This window comes from Lissotriton vulgaris, chromosome 10, assembly GCF_964263255.1.
Source record: "Lissotriton vulgaris chromosome 10, aLisVul1.2, whole genome shotgun sequence".
In the NCBI taxonomy this organism is placed as follows: Eukaryota; Metazoa; Chordata; class Amphibia; order Caudata; family Salamandridae; genus Lissotriton; species Lissotriton vulgaris.
The window spans coordinates 463,605,725-463,628,513 of NC_141698.1; positions in this window are offsets into that span (position 1 = coordinate 463,605,725).

Below are 22,789 nucleotides of genomic sequence, written 5' to 3' on the forward strand. Positions count from 1 at the left end.
TCCCTGTGCAATACATTAGACAGTGACAGGATATACCTGCATCATCTATCTTTATCATATAAAAAACATCCCCTGGTATGCCATCAGGCCCTGGAACCTTACCGGCTAGTACAGATTTAAGTGCAATGTCTACCTCAGTCTTAGTAAATGTATTATGCTGATAGAGGGCAAACAAAACTTCCCCCTCTCCAATTAGTGGGATTGAGGCATATTGGGGTTTAAAATAATTCAACCAGTCAGATTGGGAGACATGATTTTGGGGGCGGACTGCCTGGCCCCCATTGGACCATTTATAAACGTTCCAAAAATATTTGGGATTTTTCATGGCACAGGCATCCTTTAACTCTTGTGTTATAGATGACTCTGGAGGATCACACTATCACCTATATTCTCTGATACAACAGACTTTACATCAATCCCCTGACGAAGGGTTCATATTTGAACCCGAAATGCATTGGGAATATCGTTGTCTGTTAATTTAAACATGGATAATGAATTGCAGATGTAATACTGCTTATGATGATGTTTGTTTTTTCATATGCATTTAAAGCATAATGATAGATACAAAAACTGTGCATAAGAATGCTACTTATGTTTCGTTTTGAAATATAAAAAAAGTAGGATTTACTGGTTATTGTGCTGAAACATTCTTTATAAAAAATTGGATAAATGTGCTTTAATTTAATGAGACATTTTTGTCTATAAGCTGTGCTCTATCAAGACTGGTGATTCCTCATCCTTCTTTTGTAGTCCTTTAACTCCTGCCATCTGTTGTCATCCCATAATTTCTTGGCTTTGGACTGTATGCCCTTATAAAATGGCCTTGCTTCGCGGAACTTCTTGTTATCACCCCCTTTAATGGCTTCCCCCAGGGCCTTACGTGCCGCCCGGCAATCTGTGTTATACCATTGCCCTTCCTTCACTGCAGGTGCATTTGTATTCTTCCCTTGCTTAAATAAATAGGTACGCAAATGTTTAAAAAAGGTGTTATGTACACCTATTGGAGTATCAAGAGTTCTTTTTTTCTGCTGCACTACTCTCTAGTTCAAATATTGCATGATCCAGGCTCTGCAATATGTTATCTAGTACGACCGGCAAGTCTACTAACTTTACCCACTTAAGCCTCCTAAGATCGTTAGTTGGAACAATCTCACCTATGCATTGGCCTTCCCTATCTAGGCTGCCCGTCGTGTGGCAGTACAGGTCCAAGGTGCCACACAAGGGATTGTGGTCACTTTCGATCCTGTCCGTTACCATCGTATCCACCACCTGGGGCCATAGGCTCAAACTCACCAAAATATAATCGATTCTACTGGCATGATATCCATTGTTGAAAGTATTGGCACCATGTCTATCTGATTTGGTACGCCCATTTAGGGCTCTCAATTTATTTTATTTATTTATTTTATTTAACCTCTGTTCCATACAAATGTTGTTAAGTTGGATGACCATATCTGTCCATCTCCTTACGGGACTTAGCTCTAGCGATGGAACACCACATTAAATATCCTCAGCATCTGCCCAATGGCCATCTTCCACAGTAAGAGGTTCATACGTTACATTAAGGTCCCCTGCAATAAGTATGTGTAAAGCATCTACATGTTTATTCAAGAGCTCCTCGAGATCCACCGGGACTCTTGACCTTGTTCCCCTGACGTAGATGTTGTAAATGTCTATTGATAAATGATCTTGCGTGGACAGTTTAATGGCCTGTATGTCTTTGCTCTGTGATGGTAGAACTTGAATGTCAACCTCAAGCTCCTGCCGTACCCATATAGTCAAACCCCCCGAGGGCCTCCCTTTCGCTCCCTTAGTTGCAGCTACAAAGTAGTTCAGGTATCCGACCTTGAAGTTGGGTAATTCAGCCCAGGTCTCTTGAAAGAGGCATATGTCATATGCCTCAATAAATACATTCCACTCTTGGGAACCCATCTTCGAATTAAGGCCTGCATAGTTCCAGCTCAAAATTCTATTTTTAGGTGGTAGTAGATCTAGGGACTGTGGCACTGAATCTATTTTTTCTGGAATGGCCACCATTTCCTGAACACCTGCCGCTTGAGAAGGTGTAACCTGTACCTTCTTAATACGTGCCCGCTTAGGAGGTAAATCCTTAGGTGGTAAGGTACTAGGCACAATAGATGCATTAAGTGCCACTCTTTCCCCTAGTCAATCGTTGTTCTCAAGTGTGGAATCTCCCTGCAGTCTGGATGGTCTCTGTATAGCCCCAGTATCAAAGCCGGTTGGGGAGCATCTAAATTGAATTTTTGAATTCTCCGGGGGGCTAGTACGAAACTCTAGCTTAAAGAGATTCTCAACGAGGTCAATACTTTTCAATGTAAGTTCGATACAATCATAAGGGTGACCAGAGGAGGAAATCCTACGTGCAGCTACTATATCTTTTCTGATTATTGAACAGCAACCTCTAACATGCCTGATCCAATGGATAATTTTGTTGGTTAAGGAATCCCTATTCTCAACATTTCCATTAGGATCACTTTTTGGAACATTTGCCATATAAATTATAAAAGGGTTAGGAGGGTTAGGTGCACACTCTCTATTAGGCCCCATGCCAGGTCCTTTGTTCGATAAGCCCCCCAAGGATAGAATTTTACAACCAGGGGGTGGGTTATTCATAATGCCAATATATGAGCTCTGTAAGGGGGAATTATTATTACCAACAGTTGGCGGTTGGTGCCTTAGTACTGTGGAGGCTAATTTGCCTGAACTTTTCTTAGCTGCAGCTAGATTATGATTACAATTTGCCCCTCTTACTACTTTATTGCCAACAGGATCCCAATTAGCCGGGAGGGCCGCCAAATCTTTAGAAATTAAACTAGTAGGTGGTACTGGATTGCTGGCATACTGGGTGCCGTCCAATCCCTGTGACTCTACCTCAGATGCCAAAAATTTAACCATAGATAGAATATCCTCTAAGGTACCCTTCATGGCCTGCACTTCGGTTCTCAGAGTTGTAACTTCTTGACACATAGTGTGCCATTCTAGGTGTAAACCTGGGGTATTAGAATGACTGTGAGGTGTTGGAGACAATTGAATTTGTTCACCCCTTGATGGATCCTCTTCATCCCCATTCCGCCCTTGCAAATCACTGAGTGGTTGGAACCTATTTGTCCAAATGACTATTGGATCTATGTGGGCTACATATTCGTCACCTGGAGAAGACTCCCCATTTTCAGTTTCAGTCGGTAAACAAGCATCGCGATCCTGCATTCCTTTAGTTGTGTTAGATATTTGTTTCTTCCCTGATTTTCAAGACATATCAGGAATGGTATGTTTGCCCTTCCCTTTAAGACTAGTATTAGTGCTGCTAATAACGCTATTAGCGTGTTTTAAGGGAGATGACTCTAAGATGACCTCGCATTCATTAATAAGGGTATCTATTTGGTCCATGACACAATTATTAACAGCAGTTTTCCGCTTTTTTTTTGCCTTCTTCCTAGTGTCACGACTAACCCCTCCCTCATTTCCCTCCCCACTCTCCTCCAGGGTCTTCCAGTTCCCCATTTAGTTTAAATACAGATATTCCTGTGATGTCTAAACGGGGAATATGTCCAATGCCCTAGCAATCCTACTTGCACTTGATGCTTGAAAACAAAAATAAAAAGCACTGAGTAAATGCTTGAAGTAGAATACTTAGATGGTAAAGGGCATAGCAATGTTCATTGCCTGATAGGGAGCAGAGATAGACAACAGTTCAAGGGGCCCAGAGTGAGCCCGGAATAGTCAGTAGGCAATCCACCTACGAAACAGTACCTTTAAGCTTCACCAGCCAACGTATGTCCGCACCGAATCGCGGGGCGAAAGGGGAGTGCCCCAGCCCTGTCAGGTCCTGTCAGTGACGGGCAAGGACGGGCCCGCCCTTGGCCCGGGCTTTGCCCGGGTACTGCGCGCGCACGGCCTGCATCGCGGGTGTTTTCACATGCTTTTGAGCGCTTCTCAGGTCCTCCCCTGGATTCAGCAGGGTGTTCTGGGATTTGGAGTCCCCCAGCAGCGAGGCGATGTGCAGGCAGTCTTGAATCCCGCGTCTTGGGTGTTTTCGCACGCTTTTGAGCGCTTCTCAGCTCCTCCCCTGGATTCAGCAGGGTGTTCTGGAATTTGGAGTCCCCCAGCAGCGAGGCGATGTGCAGGCAGTCTTGAATCTTGCGCGCTGGTATTTTCGCGTGCTTTTGAGCGCTTCCCAGCTCCTCCCCTGGATTCAGCAGGGTGTTCTGGGATTTGGAGTCCCCCAGCAGCGAGGCGATGTGCATGCAGTCTTGAATCCCGCGTTGCAGGTGTTTTTGCACGCTTTTGAGCGCTTCTCAGCTCTTCCCCTGGATTCAGCAGGGTGTTCTGGGATTTGGAGTCCCCCAGCAGCGAGGCGATTTGCAGGCAGTCTTAAATCCCGCGTCGCGGGTGTTTTCGAGCGCTTTGGAGCGCTTCTCAGCTCCTCCCCTGGATTCAGCAGTGTGTTCTGAGATTTGGAGTCCCCCAGCAACAAGGCGATGTGCAGGCAGTCTTGAATCCCGCGTCGCAGGTGTTTTCGCGCGCTTTTGAGCACTTCTCAGCTCCTCCCCTGAATTCAGCAGGGTGTTTCGGGATTTGGAGTCCCCCAGCAGCGAGGGGATGTGCAGGCAGTCTTGAAGACAACTCAACTCAGGACGTATGTTCCTTGCTTGTTGTAAGCCTGCGTTGAAAATGAATGTTGATAAAAGGTTAAGCAGTCACTAAAAAACATTGATGAACTGGCAAATAAATTCCCTCAGACTCCGTATCAAATCCCAATATTAGAGGGAGCAATAAACATAAAATCACAATGGGTGCTTGCATCTATAGACTCACCCTAAATGACTCTGTAATGTTTTGTTTATTTTGGAGTCCCCCAGCAGCGAGGCGATTTACAGGCAGTCTTGAATCTCACGCGCTGGTATTTTCGCGTGCTTTTGAGCGCTTCTCAGCTCCTCCCCTGGATTCAGCAGGGTGTTCTGGGATTTGGAGTCCACCAGCAGCGAGGCGATGTGCAGGCAGTCTTGAATCCCGCGTTGCAGGTGTTTTCGCGCGCTTTTGAGCGCTTCTCAGCTCTTCCCCTGGATTCAGCAGGGTTTTCTGGGATTTGGAGTCCCCCAGCAGCGAGGCGATTTGCAGGCAGTCTTAAATCCCGCGTCGCAGGTGTTTTCGCGCGCTTTTGAGCGCTTCTCAGCTCCTCCCCTGGATTCAGCTGTGTGTTCTGAGATTTGGAGTCCCCCAGCAACGAGTCGATGTGCAGGCAGTCTTGAATCCCACGTCGCGGGTGTTTTCGCGTGCTTTTGAGCGCTTCTCAGCTCCTCCCCTGAATTCAGCAGGGTGTTCTGGGATTTGGAGTCACCCAGCAGCGAGGCGATGTGCAGGCAGTCTTGAAGACAACTCAACTCAGGACGTATGTTCCTTGCTTGTTGTAAGCCTGCGTTGAAAATGAATGTTGATAAAAGGTTAAGCAGTCACTAAAAAACATTGATGAACTGGCAAATAAATTCCCACAGACTCAGTATCAAATCCCAATATTAGAGGGAGCAATAAACATAAAATCACAATGGGTGCTTGCATCTATAGACTCACCCTAAATGACTCTGTAATGTTTTGTTTATAGCGCTCACTCTAAACTGGAGATATCAAACAGATATTGGAGAAGATGCCTCAGTTAATGTTAATGTTAATGTTAATGTTATTTATAAAGCGCACAAATACCAAAAAAAGGTGTCTCTGCGCTAAGAACCGCTGGCAACCCTACAGAGCACCCCTATTTTTAACAACCAAGTTTTCTAGCTTTTTCTAAAGCTCAGAAGGGAGCTGACCTTACTAATCTCGGGAGGCAGCAATTTCCACAGCTTTGATGTACCATACTGAAAACTCCGACCCCACCAGTGCACGGTCCGAATTTTAGGCACCGCCAGTAATTGTACACCAGTGGAACGGAGCTGTCTTGCTGGCTGGTACCACACAAAAAGTTTCTGAAGAAACAGCGGACCCTTCTGTATCAGGGCTTTGTAGGCCACACAGAGCGCCTTGAATTTGATTTGTTGCACCACTGGAAGCCAATACAACTTCCGAATTTTCTCTGAGACGGACTTATGCCGAGGCAGACTCAACAAAAGGCGAGCCGCCGAGTTCTGCACTACCTGAAGTTTCTTCAGACACTGCTTCTGGGCATTCAAATAAAGCCTGTTGCAGTAGTCCAGCTTGGCCTGCAAAAGGGAGGTGATCACCCCTTTTTTGGTCTCCACTGAAATGTAGGGTAGTACCTTCCTGATTTTCTTTATAAGGAAGTGGGAAGCAGACACGATGGCATTAGTTTGTTGAGTAAGCGTCAATCTGTTATCAATCAGTACGCCTACGTTTTTAGTCTTTGCCGTTGGAATGGGTGGAGAGATTACTCCAAGAAGGTTGTAAATTGCCGAAAATCAACACTTCTGTCTTATCGGAGTTTAATTTAAGGCAATGACTGCTCATCCAGGTGTTAATTGCAGCCATGCAGTTATGAAACTGCACAGCAGGTGGACTCTGTTTTTTGTGATCTGCAATCCAAATCTGTGAGTCATCCGTGTAGGATGTTAACAAAAAAACAAAATCCCTGACCAGCAGAGCAAGTTCAGAAACGTAGAAATTGAATAACAGTGGACTCAGCGAGCTTCCCTGCGGAACTCTGCAAGGCAGCACATACGGCTGCGAGTTGAACCCATCAAGAGACACTGTTGATCTCCTCTCCTTCAAAAAGGAGGCTAGTAGTACCAATGCCATGCCAATCCACACCGAAGATTTTTAATCAGTGAATCAGGAGAGTATGATCAACAGTGTCAAATGCGGCGGAGAGGTCGAGTAGAATTAATGCAGCAGTGCCTCCTCCATCCATAACCACTCTGATCTCTTCGGTTGCCTTAATAAGTGCTGTCTCTGTGCTGTGTTCCTTAAGGATATTTACAACAAGGGGTGGTGAGGGACAGAGTCTCTGAATTAAGCAGAAAGCTCTCACCCAGTCAAGAGATCAGGGCTAGATCCAACACCGTTTTTTAGCTCACTGCACCATCCCAGTTTCAGAACCTGGCTGTATGCAAATTAGTCTGTTCCTGTCCCAGTGCATGATGGGAACAGGGCATACCAAACTACAAAAGCCAATTCTTACACTGGGAAGGAAACAAGCTCCCGGGGACCGGTTTCTGGCATTACAGCCGTCTTCGGCCCGGTTTGCTTGAATCCTGATGGTGCAATGAGCAAGGGTCTCACATCTGAGAATACCCTTCCACGCTTAGGGTGGACAAAAATATTTACAACAAGGGGTGGTGAGGGACAGAGTCTCTGAATTAAGCAGAAAGCTCTCACCCAGTCAAGAGATCAGGGCTAGATCCAACACCGTTTTTTAGCTCACTGCACCATCCCAGTTTCAGAACCTGGCTGTATGCAAATTAGTCTGTTCCTGTCCCAGTGCATGATGGGAACAGGGCAAACCAAACTACAAAAGCCAATTCTTACACTGGGAAGGAAACAAGCTCCCGGGGACCGGTTTCTGGCATTTCAGCCTCATTGCACCATCAGGATTCAAGCAATTGGCTTGGTAGTTTAGTCTGCCCTGTTCCCATGATGCACTGGGCCAGGGACAGACTGATTTGCATATAGCCAGATTCTGAGCTGGGATGGGGCAGTGAGATAAATAACGGTGATGGATCAAGCCCTGATCTTTGTACTGGGTAAGAGTGGTCTGCTCAATTCAGACACTCTGTTCATCACCACCCCCTTTTGTAAATCGATTTTGGCCACTATAGGTGTGGCAGGGTATACTCAGACATGAGTCCCTTTCTCACTGCTCCATCAGGATTCAAGCAAGCCGGGCCGAAGAGGCTGAAATGCCAGAAACCGGTCCCCGGTAGGCATGGGCGGAAAATCCGTTCCGCTCGCGGATTTTGCGGATTTTCGGGAAATCCGCAATCCGCGAGATTTGCGAATTTCCTGAAAAATCCGCAAATCCGCGAGCAGCGGATTTTGCTCGCACTGCTCGCACTGTTCGCGTGAGTTCGCGCCCCGCGAATAAGTGCGAAATTGCAGAAATACGATTTTAGCAAAACTGAAAGTAACTACTTACCAGGTTCAAAAGTTCAGGCTCATCATTAGTAGCCATTTCCTGTAGTGCTTCCTGAGGGGCCCCTCCAGAGTTCAGTTGCCAGTTGCAACTATTATGTGACCCTGCTCTGAACCTCAGAATAGTTACACATATGCCACAAAGGTCCTGAATTACAGCTAAGGGAGACAAGCAGGAGCCAGGCTGGAAGTTAAAATCCATTAATCAGCCCCTAATTCATTATTGTCAGTTGGGGCAGGGCAGGTGTTGTAACTAATTTTGCAACAATGAAAGCACTTAGCAAGTGCAAAAGATCACTAATCAGGGCGCACTAAGGAAGCAGGTGCCAGCTAAAAAAATATTCTGTGACACATTAATCAGCCCCAAATTAATTCAGGTCACTTGAGGCAGGGAAGGTGTGCTTTGCTTTGCCAAAAATAATGTACACTGGACAACCAGAGGGTGTGGTGATGAAACAGAGGGTGGCATGGGTGGGCCAGAGGGTGGCATGAGTAGTCAGAGAGTGGCAGTGGTGACAGAGAGTGGCAGTGATGAAGAAGAGTGTCCCAAACAGGTTGGACACGTAGAAACAACAAGTTCGCAAAACTTGCGACCCGACAGGTAAGTTCGCAAATTGCGAAATTGTAAAAACCCTCGCGAACTGGCAGAAACACGGGCGAACACAAAAAAAAAAAAAATCTGCAAATTCGCGGGAATTCGCGGATTTTGCGGATTGCGAGTTTGCAAATCCGCAAATTCGCGGATTGCCAATCCGCAAAATCCGCTCATGCCTAGTCCCCGGTAGCTTGTCTCCTTTCTGGTAAAGAATTGGCTTGGTAGTTTAGTCTGCCCTGTTCCCATGATGCACTGGGCCAGGGACAGACTGATTTGCATATAGCCAGATTCTGAGCTGGGATGGGGCAGTGAGATAAATAACGGTGATGGATCAAGCCCTGATCTTTGGACTGGGTAAGAGTGGTCTGCTCAATTCAGACACTCTGTTCATCACCACCCCCTTTTGTAAATCGATTTTGGCCACTATAGGTGTGGCAGGGTATACTCAGACATGAGTCCCTTTCTCACTGCTCCATCAGGATTCAAGCAAGCCGGGCCGAAGAGGCTGAAATGCCAGAAACCGGTCCCCGGTAGCTTGTCTCCTTTCTGGTAAAGAATTGGCTTGGTAGTTTAGTCTGCCCTGTTCCCATGATGCACTGGGCCAGGGACAGACTGATTTGCATATAGCCAGATTCTGAGCTGGGATGGGGCAGTGAGATAAATAACGGTGATGGATCAAGCCCTGATCTTTGGACTGGGTAAGAGTGGTCTGCTCAATTCAGACACTCTGTTCATCACCACCCCCTTTTGTAAATCGATTTTGGCCACTATAGGTGTGGCAGGGTATACTCAGACATGAGTCCCTTTCTCACTGCTCCATCAGGATTCAAGCAAGCCGGGCCGAAGAGGCTGAAATGCCAGAAACCGGTCCCCGGTAGCTTGTCTCCTTTCTGGTAAAGAATTGGCTTGGTAGTTTAGTCTGCCCTGTTCCCATGATGCACTGGGCCAGGGACAGACTGATTTGCATATAGCCAGATTCTGAGCTGGGATGGGGCAGTGAGATAAATAACGGTGATGGATCAAGCCCTGATCTTTGGACTGGGTAAGAGTGGTCTGCTCAATTCAGACACTCTGTTCATCACCACCCCCTTTTGTAAATCGATTTTGGCCACTATAGGTGTGGCAGGGTATACTCAGACATGAGTCCCTTTCTCACTGCTCCATCAGGATTCAAGCAAGCCGGGCCGAAGAGGCTGAAATGCCAGAAACCGGTCCCCGGTAGCTTGTCTCCTTTCTGGTAAAGAATTGGCTTGGTAGTTTAGTCTGCCCTGTTCCCATGATGCACTGGGCCAGGGACAGACTGATTTGCATATAGCCAGATTCTGAGCTGGGATGGGGCAGTGAGATAAATAACGGTGATGGATCAAGCCCTGATCTTTGGACTGGGTAAGAGTGGTCTGCTCAATTCAGACACTCTGTTCATCACCACCCCCTTTTGTAAATCGATTTTGGCCACTATAGGTGTGGCAGGGTATACTCAGACATGAGTCCCTTTCTCACTGCTCCATCAGGATTCAAGCCAGCCGGGCCGTAGAGGCTAAAATGCCAGAAACCGGTCCCCGGTAGCTTGTCTCCTTTCTGGTAAAGAATTGGCTTGGTAGTTTAGTCTGCCCTGTTCCCATGATGCACTGGGCCAGGGACAGACTGATTTGCATATAGCCAGATTCTGAGCTGGGATGGGGCAGTGAGATAAATAACGGTGATGGATCAAGCCCTGATCTTTGGACTGGGTAAGAGTGGTCTGCTCAATTCAGACACTCTGTTCATCACCACCCCCTTTTGTAAATCGATTTTGGCCACTATAGGTGTGGCAGGGTATACTCAGACATGAGTCCCTTTCTCACTGCTCCATCAGGATTCAAGCAAGCCGGGCCGAAGAGGCTGAAATGCCAGAAACCGGTCCCCGGTAGCTTGTCTCCTTTCTGGTAAAGAATTGGCTTGGTAGTTTAGTCTGCCCTGTTCCCATGATGCACTGGGCCAGGGACAGACTGATTTGCATATAGCCAGATTCTGAGCTGGGATGGGGCAGTGAGATAAATAACGGTGATGGATCAAGCCCTGATCTTTGGACTGGGTAAGAGTGGTCTGCTCAATTCAGACACTCTGTTCATCACCACCCCCTTTTGTAAATCGATTTTGGCCACTATAGGTGTGGCAGGGTATACTCAGACATGAGTCCCTTTCTCACTGCTCCATCAGGATTCAAGCAAGCCGGGCCGAAGAGGCTGAAATGCCAGAAACCGGTCCCCGGTAGCTTGTCTCCTTTCTGGTAAAGAATTGGCTTGGTAGTTTAGTCTGCCCTGTTCCCATGATGCACTGGGCCAGGGACAGACTGATTTGCATATAGCCAGATTCTGAGCTGGGATGGGGCAGTGAGATAAATAACGGTGATGGATCAAGCCCTGATCTTTGGACTGGGTAAGAGTGGTCTGCTCAATTCAGACACTCTGTTCATCACCACCCCCTTTTGTAAATCGATTTTGGCCACTATAGGTGTGGCAGGGTATACTCAGACATGAGTCCCTTTCTCACTGCTCCATCAGGATTCAAGCAAGCCGGGCCGAAGAGGCTGAAATGCCAGAAACCGGTCCCCGGCAGCTTGTCTCCTTTCTGGTAAAGAATTGGCTTGGTAGTTTAGTCTGCCCTGTTCCCATGATGCACTGGGCCAGGGACAGACTGATTTGCATATAGCCAGATTCTGAGCTGGGATGGGGCAGTGAGATAAATAACGGTGATGGATCAAGCCCTGATCTTTGGACTGGGTAAGAGTGGTCTGCTCAATTCAGACACTCTGTTCATCACCACCCCCTTTTGTAAATCGATTTTGGCCACTATAGGTGTGGCAGGGTATACTCAGACATGAGTCCCTTTCTCACTGCTCCATCAGGATTCAAGCAAGCCGGGCCGAAGAGGCTGAAATGCCAGAAACCGGTCCCCGGTAGCTTGTCTCCTTTCTGGTAAAGAATTGGCTTGGTAGTTTAGTCTGCCCTGTTCCTATGATGCACTGGGCCAGGGACAGACTGATTTGCATATAGCCAGATTCTGAGCTGGGATGGGGCAGTGAGATAAATAACGGTGATGGATCAAGCCCTGATCTTTGGACTGGGTAAGAGTGGTCTGCTCAATTCAGACACTCTGTTCATCACCACCCCCTTTTGTAAATCGATTTTGGCCACTATAGGTGTGGCAGGGTATACTCAGACATGAGTCCCTTTCTCACTGCTCCATCAGGATTGAAGCAAGCCGGGCCGAAGAGGCTGAAATGCCAGAAACCGGTCCCCGGTAGCTTGTCTCCTTTCTGGTAAAGAATTGGCTTGGTAGTTTAGTCTGCCCTGTTCCCATGATGCACTGGGCCAGGGACAGACTGATTTGCATATAGCCAGATTCTGAGCTGGGATGGGGCAGTGAGATAAATAACGGTGATGGATCAAGCCCTGATCTTTGGACTGGGTAAGAGTGGTCTGCTCAATTCAGACACTCTGTTCATCACCACCCCCTTTTGTAAATCGATTTTGGCCACTATAGGTGTGGCAGGGTATACTCAGACATGAGTCCCTTTCTCACTGCTCCATCAGGATTCAAGCAAGCCGGGCCGAAGAGGCTGAAATGCCAGAAACCGGTCCCCGGTAGCTTGTCTCCTTTCTGGTAAAGAATTGGCTTGGTAGTTTAGTCTGCCCTGTTCCCATGATGCACTGGGCCAGGGACAGACTGATTTGCATATAGCCAGATTCTGAGCTGGGATGGGGCAGTGAGATAAATAACGGTGATGGATCAAGCCCTGATCTTTGGACTGGGTAAGAGTGGTCTGCTCAATTCAGACACTCTGTTCATCACCACCCCCTTTTGTAAATCGATTTTGGCCACTATAGGTGTGGCAGGGTATACTCAGACATGAGTCCCTTTCTCACTGCTCCATCAGGATTCAAGCAAGCCGGGCCGAAGAGGCTGAAATGCCAGAAACCGGTCCCCGGTAGCTTGTCTCCTTTCTGGTAAAGAATTGGCTTGGTAGTTTAGTCTGCCCTGTTCCCATGATGCACTGGGCCAGGGACAGACTGATTTGCATATAGCCAGATTCTGAGCTGGGATGGGGCAGTGAGATAAATAACGGTGATGGATCAAGCCCTGATCTTTGGACTGGGTAAGAGTGGTCTGCTCAATTCAGACACTCTGTTCATCACCACCCCCTTTTGTAAATCGATTTTGGCCACTATAGGTGTGGCAGGGTATACTCAGACATGAGTCCCTTTCTCACTGCTCCATCAGGATTCAAGCAAGCCGGGCCGAAGAGGCTGAAATGCCAGAAACCGGTCCCCGGTAGCTTGTCTCCTTTCTGGTAAAGAATTGGCTTGGTAGTTTAGTCTGCCCTGTTCCCATGATGCACTGGGCCAGGGACAGACTGATTTGCATATAGCCAGATTCTGAGCTGGGATGGGGCAGTGAGATAAATAACGGTGATGGATCAAGCCCTGATCTTTGGACTGGGTAAGAGTGGTCTGCTCAATTCAGACACTCTGTTCATCACCACCCCCTTTTGTAAATCGATTTTGGCCACTATAGGTGTGGCAGGGTATACTCAGACATGAGTCCCTTTCTCACTGCTCCATCAGGATTCAAGCAAGCCGGGCCGAAGAGGCTGAAATGCCAGAAACCGGTCCCCGGTAGCTTGTCTCCTTTCTGGTAAAGAATTGGCTTGGTAGTTTAGTCTGCCCTGTTCCCATGATGCACTGGGCCAGGGACAGACTGATTTGCATATAGCCAGATTCTGAGCTGGGATGGGGCAGTGAGATAAATAACGGTGATGGATCAAGCCCTGATCTTTGGACTGGGTAAGAGTGGTCTGCTCAATTCAGACACTCTGTTCATCACCACCCCCTTTTGTAAATCGATTTTGGCCACTATAGGTGTGGCAGGGTATACTCAGACATGAGTCCCTTTCTCACTGCTCCATCAGGATTCAAGCAAGCCGGGCCGAAGAGGCTGAAATGCCAGAAACCGGTCCCCGGTAGCTTGTCTCCTTTCTGGTAAAGAATTGGCTTGGTAGTTTAGTCTGCCCTGTTCCCATGATGCACTGGGCCAGGGACAGACTGATTTGCATATAGCCAGATTCTGAGCTGGGATGGGGCAGTGAGATAAATAACGGTGATGGATCAAGCCCTGATCTTTGGACTGGGTAAGAGTGGTCTGCTCAATTCAGACACTCTGTTCATCACCACCCCCTTTTGTAAATCGATTTTGGCCACTATAGGTGTGGCAGGGTATACTCAGACATGAGTCCCTTTCTCACTGCTCCATCAGGATTCAAGCAAGCCGGGCCGAAGAGGCTGAAATGCCAGAAACCGGTCCCCGGTAGCTTGTCTCCTATCTGGTAAAGAATTGGCTTGGTAGTTTAGTCTGCCCTGTTCCCATGATGCACTGGGCCAGGGACAGACTGATTTGCATATAGCCAGATTCTGAGCTGGGATGGGGCAGTGAGATAAATAACGGTGATGGATCAAGCCCTGATCTTTGGACTGGGTAAGAGTGGTCTGCTCAATTCAGACACTCTGTTCATCACCACCCCCTTTTGTAAATCGATTTTGGCCACTATAGGTGTGGCAGGGTATACTCAGACATGAGTCCCTTTCTCACTGCTCCATCAGGATTCAAGCAAGCCGGGCCGAAGAGGCTGAAATGCCAGAAACCGGTCCCCGGTAGCTTGTCTCCTTTCTGGTAAAGAATTGGCTTGGTAGTTTAGTCTGCCCTGTTCCCATGATGCACTGGGCCAGGGACAGACTGATTTGCATATAGCCAGATTCTGAGCTGGGATGGGGCAGTGAGATAAATAACGGTGATGGATCAAGCCCTGATCTTTGGACTGGGTAAGAGTGGTCTGCTCAATTCAGACACTCTGTTCATCACCACCCCCTTTTGTAAATCGATTTTGGCCACTATAGGTGTGGCAGGGTATACTCAGACATGAGTCCCTTTCTCACTGCTCCATCAGGATTCAAGCAAGCCGGGCCGAAGAGGCTGACATGCCAGAAACCGGTCCCCGGTAGCTTGTCTCCTTTCTGGTAAAGAATTGGCTTGGTAGTTTAGTCTGCCCTGTTCCCATGATGCACTGGGCCAGGGACAGACTGATTTGCATATAGCCAGATTCTGAGCTGGGATGGGGCAGTGAGATAAATAACGGTGATGGATCAAGCCCTGATCTTTGGACTGGGTAAGAGTGGTCTGCTCAATTCAGACACTCTGTTCATCACCACCCCCTTTTGTAAATCGATTTTGGCCACTATAGGTGTGGCAGGGTATACTCAGACATGAGTCCCTTTCTCACTGCTCCATCAGGATTCAAGCAAGCCGGGCCGAAGAGGCTGAAATGCCAGAAACCGGTCCCCGGTAGCTTGTCTCCTTTCTGGTAAAGAATTGGCTTGGTAGTTTAGTCTGCCCTGTTCCCATGATGCACTGGGCCAGGGACAGACTGATCTGCATATAGCCAGATTCTGAGCTGGGATGGGGCAGTGAGATAAATAACGGTGATGGATCAAGCCCTGATCTTTGGACTGGGTAAGAGTGGTCTGCTCAATTCAGACACTCTGTTCATCACCACCCCCTTTTGTAAATCGTGTTCCTTAAGGAAGCCAAACTGAGTATGGTCCAGCAGCCCGTTGTCATCAATAAACTGAGTCAGTTGGACATTCATAATTTTGTCAACAATTTTAGCCGGTAAGGGGAGGCGGGCAATGGGGCGGTAGTTCGACGTAATTGTGGCATCTAGGGTAGGCTTCTTTAGTAACGGGAGAGTGGAGGTCTCCTTCCAACTGACAGGAAATCTGCCAGAGGCAAACATCCTGTTGAAAATGTCTGACAGCACAAGACTCACCAGGTCCACCAGCTCTTTCAAGAAGGCTGAAGAACATGGGTCCGATGGTGAGCCTGTTTTAGAAACCAGAAATCAGGCGATCTGGTGACATTCACACTCTCTTTACAAACCTGTGCGCCATCCCTGCTTATGCCACTGCACACAACAGAGTGTACCCTCCCCAGGGCTTTAAGTGGGAGAAAAAAAACTGGGGGTGCCCTAAAAGGGGCGTGGCAAATTTCTTAAAGGGGTGTATTGTATTGTATATTGTATTGTATATGGTATATCCGAGTAGGGGCGTGGTCTAAATCAAGATAACTAGCATTGTGTGCTTAAGAAAATCATGAAGTCGCATCCTGCAAAGGATAATAAAATAGGCAAAAAAGTATATTTATTAAGTATAAGCCATAAAATACCAAACACTTTAGAAAAACATGTTAAAATTATTTATATTACTTCAAAATCTATTGCAGGATTTTCCAAAACCCTTGAAGATATTCACTGTGTCTATTTTGCTGGGGTTTCTCACAACAATTTTCTTTAGTAGACCTTCTACCTTTTGCTAGCCAACTCTTTACATACAGCTTTGCGTCAAATGTTTCAAATGGAGGACCATTGAGTTTTACCCATAAGCATGAAAAAATGGTCTCTACAAGAAGAGAGGCCCTTGTTGGACTAGCAATTAAGTGCATTGCATTGAAACATTTCTCGCAATCCGCATTACTTGCTGGCAGGGTTTCCATGCAAACTACTAACTTTTTAAATGCTCCAGGGGTTTTCTTTCCATCGAAATATTTGAAAAGTCTAAAAGCTTGGATAGTATCTCTTGCTGGCAGCTGAAACTCTGAACACAGTTTCTGGATCTCTGTTTCACCATACAGAATGCATTCATCACCAGAAGGCAAGTTGCCTGCATCAAGCACACTGAAGCTGACTATAAGTTATTTCTCAGAATCTTGAGTGCCTTGAGACCCTCACGGGTGAGTAGAGCGCTCTATAAATGTTCTTGATTGATTGATTGATTGAGAATCCAGGGCACATCGTTTATTGATATTTACCGACAGACTTTGGTAAAACTGATTTGGATTAAGGGCAACAGAGTTACTTCTACCATGGAAAGAGGAACATTGTTGAATTTGTCCTCGCCAATTGCTCTCTGAGCCGCAGAAGCAAACTCCCCTGGTTAGTCCTTTATTGCTCTAAATATCCGTACTTGACTAACCAAAAGTCTGTGGGGATTAACAATTGTAATTTCCCTCCGCTGTAAGGAGAGTGATAAGTCTTTGAGCTCTTGAAGTGCATCACACATTACCCCCAAATCTTTGATACAAGAATAGGATGTAAGCTTCTTCAAGACACCTTCATACTTACTCTGGTCTCTCATGGGTCTGGATGGGTCTTTAGAAGCATTCTCAAAATGTTTTCACAAGGCAGGGAAGCAGTTCCAAGCAGCTTTCACAGATCTGTAACTGGATGCTACCCGTCTAGTATCAAGCATTTTCCCTATCTTCTGAAGCTGTACACATAGCTCGCTGGTGGCCAGATTTAGCTCTCTCTGGTTTTAAATTCTAAGTTTGGAAATAGCACTCTCTGGTTTTTTGGTGACATTATGTATGTGGCATACAATGAGTCCATGAAAATCTTGAAGTGATTGACCCCGGCATTCTCATCAACTGCATCTGCCACAGCAAGTTCTAGTCTGTGAGCCAAACAGTGCCATGTCAGTACAAGATTTGGAAATTCTGATTTCAGCAATGCTACTACTCCTCCTGTTTCACCAAACATTACTGCTGCTCCATCTGAACATACTGCAATCAAGATATCATGTAGCAGACTTTTTGAGAGTCCAACTTTTTCTAAGTAGCTTAGGAGAGCGGTCTTTACGCCTGTATCCCTGAGTTCCCAGTTCTTTTTAGGCCCTTGGAGGCAGGCAGGCTTCAGAGGGGCAGAGCACACAGCACAGCTCCTCTTCAAGTTAGGGGGACACAGCACACAGCAGACAGTTCCTTCCTCAGCAATCACAGCAACTGTAGGTCAGCTCCCAGATACTCGTCACAGATTCCTTCTTGATCACATAGTTTCCTAATCTATTTTTACTGGGGCTCCAGTCTATTTGTATACCCCAAAAGTCTTTGTTCTTCTTGTGTGAGGGGTCCTGGACCCAATCGAAACCAGTTCACCTCGTCTTCTTTTGTGAGTGTGGGCCAGGGCCATCAGACGCACCGGATAGAGCCAGCTTTGTGGCAGGCAGGCACAGCCCTATTGAGACCCAGGTGCTACTCTTCCCACCACTCTACATGCAGATGGGTCTATTCAGCCTTGTGCTGACTCAGCCAGCCTCCTGGAGCCGCCCTCAGCCCCTGTCACTCACAAACCAGACAGTCAATACACAACCAGGCAGAGGCACACAGAAAGGTTGAACAGGAAAATAGCCACTTTCTAAAAGTGCTATTTCCAAACTTAGAATTTAAAAACCATCTACACTAAAGGATGTGTTATTAAATTCTAAGTTCAGGGATACCAGATTCCAGTTGTCTATCTTGCCGTTATGGGAAGATATGAGGTAAATGAAATTGGCAGTATTTCACTATCAAGACATGTTACCCACACTAGTAACACCAAACAAAAACCTGGACGTCTGCTCACCCTACCTTTGACCATTGAGGCCCGAAAATAGAGCCCCCTTTCGAGGCCCGCCCAAAAAACTGGGGGGCTCAGCCCCCCACAGCCCTCCCAATTAAAGCCCTGCACCTCCCACCTTCTCTGCCGATGCTCTGCGGCGGCCCGGGGCCCTATTTCCCGAAGGCAACTGACATCTATTCACTGACTGCAAGGATGCCAGGCTCAGGACCACTGGCTGGAACAGTACAAGTGCCAACATTTTTTAATTTTCACATCTTGATTACAGGCTTTTGACACAAAAATATCAGCTATGGCGGTACAATACTGGCCTGGTGGCAATGAAGAGTAGTTGAGGATATTACTGCGGGCAGGGAAATGGGCACGAAAGAGGAGTCCTGGAGGAGATCGTTATCCACCGCCAGAATCTACCTAATTATGTGACTTTTACTCAAGCGATCTTGTCACGAAGAGCAGTATCTCTCGACCACGACACTCTCACAAACGGTGGAAACTCTCATTAAAACAACCACCGAACCTGTGTTTTCAGCGATGCTAAACACCTACATACGTTTATAAACAACAACAGGAAATGAGATGGAAATTGAGTCTTGTTTTCGACTGTCTAGCACTTGTAGAAAGCAAAAAATCTGATTTCAGGTTACCATAGGAACGGGACACGACTCTCTCACTGCCAGAGCACCGCGGTTCTCAGGCAAGGTTGCTCACTTTTTCAGAAAAAAAATCCAGGCCAGTTGTTTGCGTTTCAGTAGGTGAAAAACAATTTGTGCAAAATTCGCAGTAACATTGCAGTTAGGCATCTTTTTGTTTTAATCCTCTAGAAAGAATCTGGACAGCTCGCAGAGACTCTTTCAATTTTTTTTAAAATCTCAAACTGAAAAAATGCTGGATTTCACAGCATTTTCCCTTTTTTTTTAATGGCGTGTATATAGAAAATTGAGGGCAAGCAACCCAAAACCCTATTCTGAGATCTGAAATGCCTGTAAGTTGAAGGGGGAACCGAAAAGTAACAACCAAATCCAGCAACACATTTTGGATGGAAACACTTCATGCAGAGACAGTGCAGAGTGGATGTTAACTACCTGGTACCTTACTTATGAAGGCCTTGCGCCGCTGGTGCGTCACTTTTAACATGGGAAAAAGTGACGCACCGGTGGCGCAAGGCTTTCATAAATGAGGCCCCTGGTATAGAGGGAGGGCCAGCCAGAAAATAGAAACAAAGGCAAGTAGAGAGGGGAAAACGGGGGTCGCAGACAACATGGTAAAGTAATGGATGAAAAATCTAATGTAGAACGAAGAGTGAGGAGGAAAGCGAGATAAATGTGTCTAAGCTGATTCAGCCGCTAAAAATGCTGTGTTGGCTAAAACCGCTGATGTTAGTATGTATGTTACGAGAACTGACGTATTTCCTGTACCATAATAAGAGATTTGTCTCAAATTCAGAAGCAAACCTGAAAAAGTGAAAAACAATCCTGGGCCGAGCAGAAATGTAAAAGAGACCCTGCGGGGTTGCAGGAAGACACTGGAAGGGCGAGATTTTGATCGATACCTTATCACTATTGATCTAAAACCCCGATCTGGTCGACTGAACCTTTATTGCCTGTCATTGAGGGAAGAAAGTGCATCTCTTACCAAGTTAGTTCACCCAATAAAGGACTCCGCTCCAAAAGATCACAAACAACTTCTAGCTTTCAAAGGTTTATTATAAGGTTAAGATAAGTTGTAGGTACAGGCATCTCAGGATGAGATTCACAAAATACACGGGCCCAACTACATACATGTGCTCTCTGAAAGCCCTCAGACGAGCAACGGAAACTACAAGCACAAGTTCTAAGAATAATAAAGCTATCAGCATTGACACATACTGTGATCTCTCCGTCATTTAAGTTGGAGGAAAAACCACACAGGTTAGGCTGTCCCTACCCTGCTCTAGATGGTATCCCTACTTAACCAGGTCTCAACCTTACAAAAGGTGTCAGCAGTGAATGACCCCCAAGGGAAGTCACCCACTCTCAGTCTCTTGGTGAAAACCTATAGTTCTCCAGTCATGACCCCTCTCTGCCTACCCATCCACTCTCTAAAGGGTCCTCAGGCTTCTGCTCTAACTCCACCCAGGGGTGCTGTCCCTAATACAAAAACACAACAACATTTGGGACGCCCCTCGTGAGACGCCCCTCACGTGGTGTAGCTTCTGGCTTTTTCCATGATGAGGCCTCGTGGTTAGAGTCGACCTTGCTTCTCAGACTCTTCTCCGGCCCGCTGATACCCCTTAAAACATTCCGGAAACCTCCTCCATGTCTGGGCCGTCTCCCGAACAAACCTCTATTCATTTCATGTATAATTGGATACCCCCTTTTCTCTTGCAGACAGACATCTGCAGCCAAGATCCCAATTCTCATAGACTTCCAACAAAAGTTTGCAACATTTCCCGGCCCAGACCAGTATGTGTAAATCAATGTTTAAACATTTCAGGCCTACAACATTTCTCATAATGATTATAGCATTCAACTTCTTCTTTAATTAATAGCATGTTAGTACTCTTATTCTATTATTCGGTAAACACATCTATAAATCATGGCCTATTAACGTTATTACTAAAACATTAGTGCAATCCATGTTGTGAAATGAACCACCTTCCCCCTCCCTTCTAGCTCTGGCCCTGAGGCCTACCACGTTCTACGTTTAACCGTATGCCATCTTACATTTTAGCAGCTACACAACATGGATTCAGGAATAATCACGTCTTAATAAAGTCATATAGTTGCACACATTTCTGCATTAGTTCCACTTCTACTTAAATCTCTATATTAACTACACATTTCAGAATATAGATGTAGGTACTATCAGCACTCATGGCATTTCTCTTCATGACTTGTGCTTACTACGTGTAAGTGTGGTGTACTTATACATTTAGGTCAGTTTGCGCTCTCTCAGTTCCCCCCTTTGATGACCTCCCGGGGTCATCATTAACATTTAAACTGCAGTGATTGCTAGCATAACTCGTTTCTGCGTTTCCAGAGCCCTCAGACTCCTGTACTGACTATCTTGTATGGCAGCCAATCTCTGCAGCTGTTCTCTCTGGGCCCTCTCTGACCTTCTTGCTCTGTACCATTTGAATACCCTCACCAATCCCCACAACACGATCCCACAGATCAATATTATGATGATAGGTTTTAGGATAGACCACACAAAGCTTTTGCCTAAGGTGGTGAGCCAACTTCCAGCTTCACTCATTCCATGGCCCACCTTTTCCCAGACATTTTCTCTACTCAGGTCTTCGATCTCCTTGTGAATATTAGTTATGTTCCTAATAACTTTCCCAAGGGGCTTTGAATTGTCTGGAATGTAAGTGCAACATTCTTGGACCTTCAAAGCCTTACAGACTCCGCCCTCTTTTGCTAATAGGACGTCTAATGCAAGACGGTTCTGGAGAACCATAGCCCTTATCGATTGCATCTCTCCTTCTACCAGCATTAAGGACTGAGCAGTGCTGGCAGACAACCTGTCTACGACTGTTGCCAGTCGTCTAATTTTTAACATCATTAAGGATTAGTCCCAAAGGAGGGAACACAGCTCCAAAGACATCTCCAACCATTTCTGCATCTCCTACATCTCTCCTTCCCCTCGATGATGTCTTGCCCTCGATGATCTCTAAGTCTTGGGCATGATATATTTTGGGGAAGATAATTGCCAAGTAACATGATCCATACCAGTTGTCAGGTAGTCTCACGTAGGCATTTCTTCCACATACAAAATATACATTCGGAATCACTTGCATTCCCTTCAGGAAGTCCTTAGTGTAGTACTCTAGATTGAAAGCATGTTCACAGCTAACTTCTCCCACGTATACATTTTCATAATACGTTTTGGCTCTATGAAGACATAACTTTCCTCTCTGCGTTCTATCTAAAGCTATTGGACCACTACTACCCTTTCTCTTGTGTGCCTTCTCTTCCTCGGTCCAATCTGTTTTCCATTGTCCTGATTTTTTCAAAATCTTTTGTCTCCTATTTCGATCATCCACCTGCCCTATGAACTTCTTCTCGACTTCTGACACCTTGCATGTCAGGTTATTTCTGCGGGCATGTGAAGTATCTAAGGTAATCCAAGGAATGAAAAACTTTGCCAACCTGTCTTCACTTTTCCAGTAGTCCCATTTGTTCATCTGTTTATAATTTGGGACTTCTGGTAACACTGCATCGTAATTGGAGAAATAGTATTCAAAACTATCTCTCCCATAAAATATACTAAGCAACAAGCTACATGTAATGCCATATGTCAGCGGGAGGTGATGATATCGAATGCCTTCATCTACAGACGCCGGCAACTGCATGCAGACATAGCAGTCCTTAACCTCCATGGCATCCACGTATTCATATAAAAGTTTAGCATAAGCATTTGACCTAAAGTCGCCTTGGGACTCATCTACATGTAACCTGCGGGCTTCTGCAGCTAATAACGCTTTTTCTTGAGTGTTTTCCCCTTTCTCACCAGCAACGGTGGATGTAAGCGCCTCTACAGATTTCACATCGGTTACCTTTGCCTCTTCCTCACGTCCCTCTACATAAGAAACTGTTACCACTAAAGCTATTAATATTATCACTCCTACTATT